The sequence below is a fragment of the Nicotiana attenuata genome, chromosome 4 (assembly GCF_001879085.1).
Source record: "Nicotiana attenuata strain UT chromosome 4, NIATTr2, whole genome shotgun sequence".
Lineage (NCBI taxonomy): Eukaryota > Viridiplantae > Streptophyta > Magnoliopsida > Solanales > Solanaceae > Nicotiana > Nicotiana attenuata.
In genome coordinates, this window is record NC_031992.1 from 4,135,867 (window position 1) to 4,145,819 (window position 9,953).

The window sequence follows — 9,953 nt, forward strand, 5'->3', positions numbered from 1 at the left end:
TGAATATTTATGTGTGTCAAATTCAATATTTTGATAATTTTGTGTGTGTTTGTTTTATAATTTAAATTCTTATTTTTTAATTATTTAATTGTACAAAATATATATACCTATTGGGTTCCAGGCTCGATATTTGAGGCCCAGTAGCACCAAACTATCATGAATATTTATGTGTGTCAAATTCAATATTTTGATAATTTTGTGTGTGTTTGTTTTATAATTTAAATACTTAATTTGTAATTATTTAATTGTACAAAGTATATATACCTATTGGGTTCCAGGCTCGATATTTGAAACCCAGTAGCACCAAACTATCATGAATAATTATGTGTGTCAAATTTAATATTTTGATTATTTAATTGTACAGAGTATATATTTTCATCTACCAGTATAAGAAATACTTAAACTACAGGGATTCTACGCTAAAATACTATACAGTTTACTACGCTAATAAATAAACTGAATATAAACAACAAGTACATTTTAATCACATAATATTCACAAAATTACATATAACATACTAGTTTCGCAAATAAAACACAAAACGACATGGAAACACTAATATCTAAATCCGGATATTAACATAAAAAATTAAATCTCAATTTTACATTTTTTTTAGACCACTAATATCTAAGTCCGGATATATGTAACATACTAGTTTCGCAAATAAAACACAAAACGACGTGGAAACACATTCAATCAACTAATATGCATTATTATACAAGTTTCGACATAAAATAAATCGAAATACCTCGATGTAGTGGGAAGTGTGAAAATTTGAAGACGAAGGAGTTAAACCACAATAATACGATGCTCTACTACGATGTGGAACCTACGTTCTTAACCTTTTGTGTCACGGGAGGGGCCCACAAATTTTTATTTTTTTAAAAACGAGCAGTGGGGGACCAGAAGCAGTAAGGTTAAAAAAAAATGGGGGAAAGTGGTTTTTGGTCGGTAGGGGTGTTCATGTTTCGGTTTGGATCGGTTTTTCCCTTAAAAGAAACCACACCAAGTAAGTCGGTTTTTCAAATATTAGAACCAAACCAAACCAATTAAGTCGGTTTTTTCTCGATTCGGTTTATGTCGGGTTTTGTCGTTTTTTCGGTTTTTTCGGTTATTTATCGGTTTTTTCTTAAATATAAGACATACACTACCAAACACATATTCCGGCGATCACATTTTTAACGTAACACTATCAAATCAATTGCCCTTTGAGAAATCTATTATTTACCAAGATATATTGATGATAATTGAATCAAATAGTGATGAATAATTTAACGACTCAATTAAAAATATATTATTTTTAACGCGAAATGAATTCTTACACTTAACAAAAGAAAACCACCAATCAAACTAGAATGTAAAGGTAAAGAACTATACTAAAAGTGCAAACTACCAACATTTACTATTAAATTTTTGAAACTTTGTATAAAAATATACATATATATAGGTGTAATAATAAGTTTGAAATAGCTACTCCTATAATCGGTTTGGTTTGGATTTTTTCGATTTTTTTCTGATTAAAACCAAAACCAAACCAAATTTGATTGGTTTTTAAAATTCAAAACCAAAACCAAACCAACCAAAAAGTATCCGTTTTTTTGGTCGGTTTGGTTTGATTTTCGGATTTTCGGGTTTTTATGAACACCAGACGAAGGGCGATATTTAATTAGGGGTATAGCGTTTTCTTTTTGGACACTATATGTATAGCGTATGAATTGAGGACGCTATATATGTCGGTCAAATCGTCAGGCAGTATAGCGTCCAAATACAAGACGCTATACCTTAACGGCAAAAGTTACCATTAAGGTATAGCGTCTTGTATTTGGACGCTATATATAGAAAGGTAACTTTTTTTTTTACACTTATTAATGTACTTTGAGTCCAAAAAAATAATATTTAGGTTTCGGACTCCTTTTTGTAGTCATAGTCATCCATTTAGGCATTTGGCAACGCGCCAGTATAAAGATAGGTTTTTTTTTTTTTGTATTAGATAATTAACCTTTAAGCTCCAAACAGTTAAATATACAAATATCATTGTTTTATCAAAACTCACAAGTTAAGCTCTAATAAGTTTCAATTTTTTTTTAATTTGGAACTTATCTCCATATATGTCCTAGAGAGTCTTAATGTTTACAGTAGTAATGTATTATCAATTCATTCTATGATAAAATCTGTGATCCAAGCACAGATTAAATATTTCTACTGACATAAATGGGTCACATATCATGAAATGTACTGCCTTGGTTATTACAATAATTTTTGTTTGTACATTGTAAAGAATCTTTTAAGCTTGTTAATTAAATTAAAATGCTAATTTTGTGCGTGTCTTTACATCTCATGATTGTAAAGTTGGTTATAGTAAATATAAATTATTCTAATTGGCTTAATGTTGATCGAAAGAGATAACTTTCGAATTAGAGGAAACGATTAATCCCACTTGAAGCACATATACGATTCTCATTTTGGAGCATATATAAAACTGCGGCAGGTCAAACAAGGAAACAATTTGCTTCTGCTCTGTTTTTATTTTTGGTTTGTTTTTCATCCATGTTTGGATTTGATTTTGAGGAATAAAATATGTCTGGATTGATTTTGGGAAAATAAATTATGTTTGGACAAGAAACAAAAATAATTGTAGTTGAAAACGTAACAACTTGTTTGTCTCCTTCACGCAAACAGACAATAAAAGAGAAGTTAACAAGTTTATTCTAATTACTAACCTTCTTCTCAAAGTGTGAGAAAGCACCTTTTAAGATATTCGTTGTGCAACTAGTTATGGATGAATTGGTAGTAGGGATGGCAATGGGGCGGGGAGGATTTTGTTTGATGCTGGCGGGGCGGGTTTACTCTTATGCGGGTGCGGGGGCGGTGCGGGGCGGGTTAAAACAATCATTAAAATTTTTTAGAACGGGGCGGGTTGCGGGTTTAATGCGGGGCAACTTTGAATTTTATCTTTTTTGAAACAAAGCAATCATTTCAACTACTAATTTCACATTCTTCTTCACTAGCATGAATACTATTTTGATTTATAATTGACCAATTTTTATTTCTGAAGTAAATATTTTTATTTCTGTAAGCAAGTTAGAGAAACAACATTAATAACAAGAATATGATAGACGAATGAAATTTTGAAAACGGCGACATACAAGACTGTTAAACTAAGCACAGATTCGTAATTGAATAGCATCTCAACAGCAGGGGCATTCTTGCAATAATTATATTTTTAGAACTGTTTTTAAAGAAACATCCTCAAATCGTAACTACAAAACATAATTTAGCAATTGCTCAAATTCAAAAAAGGAATTTATAGCACAACGTGCGCCGTTCCACACACTGTCAAACTAGTTTGTTTTAGAAAAAAAATTAGAGAAAAAAGAAAAAAAGTTAAGTGGGGCGGGGCGGGTTAAATTTTTTGTGGGTTTTGCCAAACCGGGCAGAGTTATCACTGACAACATTATTTTGGCGCATGAACTTGTCAAAGGTAATGGCCGAAGAGGCATTTTCCCCAGATGTAGGATTAAATCGATATGCAAAAAGCGTACAACTCTGTCGAATGGATCTTCATTGAGCAAGTATTGCAAGGATTGCATTATCCCGCAAAGTTCATTAGTTGGATAATGACCTGCTTGAAAACAGTTTCTTATTCAATTAGCATTAATGGCAAACCTAGCAGTCCTTTTGCAGCAAAGTGGGGAATTAGACAGGGAGATCCAATACCCCCTTATATGTTTACGCTTGTGATGGAGTATTTAAGCAGATTGCTGAAGAGAATGAGTAAGAATCCTACATTCAAGTCTCACCCCAAGTGTGCTAAACTCAACATTACTCAACTAGGCTTTGCTGGCGATCTGCTTTTATTTTGTAAGGCTGATAAGTTTTCTGTTCAGTTGTTGTCTAAATGCTTTCAGGATTTCTCACATGCCTCCGGGCCTATTGCTCATCCCACAAAAAGTTCTGTCTACTTTGCGTTGGGTGTGCGAACAAAGTACCACATTGGTAGCTGAAAAGATTGGGACTCTACATATAAGGTGTAGGGATCTCTTAACGGTGTGAGGCCTTTTGGGGAAAACCGTGCGGGCTTGGCCCAAAGTAGACAATATCACACCATGTTAAGAGTGTCATTGGGCCGTTTTAGCCCAACACTTTGGTGGTGTCAATCAGGTATTGGAACATCAAATACTAGATCTGCTGGGATTCTCAAAAGGGATGCTCCCATTTATATATTTGGGGGTGCCTTTGAGTTCCAAAAGATTATCTATCACACAGTGCCAACTTTTGATGGACACGATGCTGGGCAAGATTACTAGTTGGACCAGTAAATTCCTTTCTTATACTGGGAGGGTAATGCTAAACAAAAGTGTCTTGTTTGCTATCGAAACCTATTGGTCACAGGTCTTTGTACTGCAGAAAAAGATTATTAATTTGATTGTAACAACATGTAGAAGATTCTTATGGGCCGGAGATAAAGAGAACTCTAACAAAGCACTTCTTGCTTGGGAACCTTATGCTATCCGGTAACTGCAGGAGGAGTGAACTTTATTGATGTAGATGCATGAAATAAGACTGCAATATGCAAACAGTTGTGGAATCTCTGCAAGAAAAAGGATATGCTTTGGATACTCTGGGTTCATGCTTATTATGGAGGAAGTAATATGTTATTCAGGCTGGGCTAGGTATGCAAGATCTAGTGAGCGTTTGGACATAAGAATTGTAAAACTTTAAAAAAAATGAACAAAAATTCAAGTGAAAATAATATTTGAAAATTAGAGTTGTGTTGGACATGAATGGGCAAGATTTGGCAAAGACTGCTACAATGGCAAGCTGTATCCAGCCAACCGATGGGATGGGATGAGGAACCAGCTAGCTTGGGCTGTAGCTAAATTGAATGGCAAGTGTGCTAATGCTGAAATCTATAGAATGTCCCTTGCAAGTTGTGTCTACTATATTTGGAAGAAGTGGGACCGGAGAATATTCCAAAACAAGCATAGGAGCACTTCTGGTATCATCAAGTTGATAGTGCAAGAAATATTCCATAGGGGCAGTATAAAACCACATTTATATAGGAGGTTGTGTAGCCTGAACTATTATCCTTAAGAAATAGAGGGAACTGAGCGCAATTGTTGTCTATGTTGCTCGGACTCTCCGAAAATGTTGTCGGGTGCGTGTCGGACCTCCAAAAATAGTGTATTTTTGGAGAATCCGACACGGTGCGGCATCATTTTGGAGAGTCCGCGTAACATAAATTGTTGTAGGAGTGGAGCTTGATGGGTGTGTTGGACTTTAAAGCATTGAGCTTCAAAGACTTTAAGCATTGGGCTTTAAAGTCTAAGAGTGTGAATTGGAAATGGTGGGAAATAAAATGGAGGAAAATAAAAATTTGAATGAAGTGAGCTTTTGTCTTGAACTTTGTCCCTCATTAGTGAGGGACAACTACATTTGTGTGTATATATATAGAATCACTTCTTAAAGCTCTTAAAAGGAGTTGAAGAGAATGAACCCTGGCGGCGTCGCCGTCGCTCGCTCGGCTCGGCTTCGGCTTTGGCTTTGGATTTGGATTTGGTTTTGGTTTTGTCAAATGATCGATCGATAAAATTATTTTTGGACAAAATTTATTTAATTAATTATTTAATAATTAATTAAATGTTAGTTAGTTAGCCGCTATCCGGGCGTTACCGCGGTAGGACCGCGCCAGAACACTGCTGCAGATTCAGAAGGCCACTCTGGCCGCGGTCCTGGCGTAATTGCGGTAGGACCGCGGCAGGACGCGCAAACTTCTGAACAGACACCTTTTCCAGAACAAACATCACATCTCTTCCAATAATTGCCTATAAATTCTGAGGCATGGCTTCGTTTTTAAGACACTGAAATAAAAAAAAAATTACAAAACTTCCTTCTTTCTGAAAATACTGCATTCTAATTCGCAGTCTCTCTCTCTCTCAAATTCGTAAGTGTGATTTTGCTCCGTTCTTTGAGTTCTTTGGTATCCTGCAGTTTGTATTGCCACTGTTGCAGGAAGGTTTATTCCGTTTCATCCTGGGAGGATTTAATCCATTACCTTGGCAACGTGTGAGGGGGTTAAAATTCCTTAAGGACGCACAAGCAAATTGTGGACTCGGAATATTTCTTATTCTTTACTGTTTTTCAGTTTCTTTTATTCTTCTAACAGTTTTCTGATTTTGTGTTTTAACACAGTAGCGGATTACAAGCTTAAGGAATTTTAGTACTAACATTTCTGTGTTGAAATATATATTAAACTGTTATTTATATTTTGTATACTGGTTTGGAGACTAAAGCCTTCGTGTTGTCTACTCCAATAATTGTTCTATCCAGTTTAAAGTATATCAAAACTTTATCGGAATAATAAACGTACGGGTTTGAAGTATATAAAAACTTCACCATTGTTACGTGTTGTATGTTTGGTTTGGTATTCAGTTTGAAGATATCAAAACTTCACTGATTTAACAAAGTTCTGTTTTGTTTCCAACTTTACAGAAAAAATGACGAATGAAAACCAAACTAATGGAAATGTTGCGGGAACGGGTGCTACTGTTACGAATGTTGCTGCCTCGTCAAGCCGTTCAACTCCTGCTCATGCTATGGCACCAGCAGAAAAACCCGGAAAGTTTTCCGGTATCGACTTCAAACGCTGGCAAATGAAGATGCTCTTCTATCTTACTACGTTGAGTTTGCAGCGATTCATCAAGGAGGATCCTCCGGTCCTGGCTGAAGACACTCCGGATGATGAACGATTTGTTGTAACTGAAGCATGGAAGCATTCTGATTTCTTGTGCAAAAACTACATTTTGAGTTGTTTGGAAGATAGCTTGTACAATGTCTATAGTGTCATGGAAACTTCAAAAGTGTTATAGAATGCGCTTGAGAAAAAGTACAAGACTGAGGATGCCGGACTTAAGAAGTTCGTGGCTGCAAGGTGTTTGGATTTCAAGATGATTGACACGAGGTCGGTCATAACTCAAGTCCAAGAATTACAAGTCATTGTGCATGACCTCCTTGCTAAAGGTATGGTCAAAAATGAGGCCTTTCAAGTCGCTGCTTTCATTGAGAAGTTACCTCCGTTGTGGAAGGACTTTAAGAACTATCTTAAACACAAGCGGAAGGAAATGACACTAGAAGACTTGATTGTTCGTTTGAGGATAGAAGAAGACAACAAAAATGCTGAAAAGAAGTCACGTGGAAGCTCGACAATAATATGGGCTAACATTGTTGAGGAGGCGCCACAAAATAAGAAGAGAAAGAAAGCTTCTGGACCAAAGAATTTTCCAAGCAAGAAAAAGTTCAAGGGTAATTGCCACAACTGTGGAAAATCTGGGCATAAGGCCGTGGATTGTCGTGCACCAAAGAATGATAAGAAGAAGAAGAATCAAGCTAACATGGTTGAAAAATGCTGAAGAAATGGAGGACTTGTGTGCCATGTTTTCTGAATGCAACTTGGTAGGAAATCCTAAAGAATGGTAGATAGATTCTGGAGCCACCCGCCATGTTTGTGCTAACAAGGAGTTATTTTCTTCTTATGCCCTCGCAGGACCCGACGAGACAATTTTCATGGGAAATTCGTCTAGAGCGAAAATTGAAGGAGTTGGCAAGATTGCATTCAAGATGACGTCGGGAAAAATAGTGACTCTAAACCAAGTTCTCCATGTTCCAGAAATTCGCAAGAATCTTGTGTCTGCCTCACTTTTTATCAAGAATGGATTCAAATGTATTTTTGTTTCTAATAGTGTTGTACTAAGTAAGAATGATATGTATGTAGGAAAAGGTTACCTGAATGAGGGCCTTTTTAAGCTAAAGGTAATAACAGTTCCTATCAATAAAGTTAATGTTTCTTCTTACTTACTTGAGTCAAACACTTTATGGCATTCACGCTTAGGTCACGTCAACTTCAAAACATTGCGAAAAATGATAAATTTAGAAGTATTCCCAAAATTTGATTGCATTAATTCCAAATGTCAAATATGTGTGGAATCAAAGTATGCTAAGCATCCTTATAAGTCCGTTGAAAGGAATTCAAGTCCTTTAGACTTAATTCACACAGATATTTGCGACATGAAGTCAATACCATCTCGCGGTGGGAAAAAGTATTTTATTACTTTTATTGACGATAGCACGAGATATTGCTATGTTTATTTACTTAATAGTAAAGATGAGGCAATTGATGCTTTCAAGCAATACAAGAGTGAAGTTGAAACACAACTAAACAAAAATATCAAAATGATAAGAAGTGATAGGGGTGGCGAATATGAATCTCCTTTTGAAGAAGTATGTTTGGAAAATGGCATTATTCACCAAACAACTGCCCCTTACTCTCTACAATCTAATGGAATTGCGGAGAGAAAGAATCGAACGTTGAAAGAGATGATGAATGCGTTGTTGATAAGTTCAGGTTTACCACAGAACTTGTGGGGGGAAGCTATACTTACAGCTAACCGAATAATCAATTGTGTACCTCATTGTAAAACACAATCCATTCCCTATGAAAAATGGAAAGGAAGGAAGCCCAACTTGAAATACTTCAAAGTGTGGGGATGTTTAGCTAAGGTACAAGTTCCTAAACCTAAAAGGGTTAAGATAAGTCCAAAAACGATTGATTGTGTATTTATTGAATATGTAACCAATAGCAAGGTATATCGTTTTCTGGTTCATAAGTCAGAAAATCCTGAGATTCACGTTAATACGATAATAGAATCAGATAATGCTGAATTCTTTGAAACTATTTATCCGTATAAAAAGGAAAGTGAAGTGACCTACCAAAAGTCAAAACGACCTCGGGAGGAAATAACAGATGGTATGCCTAATGAGGAAAATCCGAGAAGAAGTAAACGTCAACGGACATCTACTTCATTCGCCCCAGATTTTCTGACTTTCCTGCTAGAAAATGAGCCTCGTACCTTCAACTTCAAGGAAGCAATGTCTTCCTCAGAAGCACAATATTGGAAAGAAACTGTCAATAGTGAAATAGAATCCATATTGAGCAACCATACCTGGGAATTGGTTGATCTTCCTCCAGGTAACAAAACATTGGGTTCTAAATGGATTTTCAAGAAGAAAATGAAAGACGATGGTACTATTGACAAATACAAGGTAAGACTTGTTGTCAAAGGATTTAGACAACGAGAAGGTCTTGACTATTTTGACACATACTCGCCGGTAACAAGAATTACATCCATTCGGATGCTAATTGCGTTAGCCGCCTTGTATGGTCTTCAAATCCATCAAATGGATGTAAAAACAACCTTCTTAAATGGTGATCTAGAGGAAGAAATTTACGTTAACCAACCCGAAGGGTTTGTGGTTCCGAAAAAAGAAAGGAAGGTGTGTTGACTTGTTAAGTCCCTTTATGGACTAAAACAAGCACCCAAGCAATGGCATGCGAAATTTGACCAAACAATGTTGTCAAATGGATTTAAGATTAATGAATGTGATAAATGTGTTTACATTAAGAACGTTCCAAATCATATAGTCATTGTTTGCTTATATGTTGATGATATGCTAATAATGAGCAAAGACATTGCCGATATTCAAGCTACTAAGCGCATGCTTGCTAGTAAGTTTGATATGAAAGACTTAGGAGTTGCCGATGTAATTCTAGGAATTAAAATCCAGAGGACTCCTCAGGGTCTAGCTTTGTCTCAATCACATTACGTGAAAATGGTACTTGAAAATTCAAACACTTGGAATTTAGAAGTGCAAGAACTCCAATTGACTTAAATCATCATCTTATAAAGAATAAAGGTGAAAGTACGTCTCAATTGGAGTATGCTCGTGTGTTGGGAAGCTTAATATACATCATGAACTGTACACGACCTGATATAGCTTGTGCAATAAGTAAACTTAGTCGATTCACAAGTAATCCAAACAAACATCACTGGGTGGCAATGAAACGAGTTCTGGGATATTTGGAATATACCCAAGACTACGCTTTGCACTACAATAAA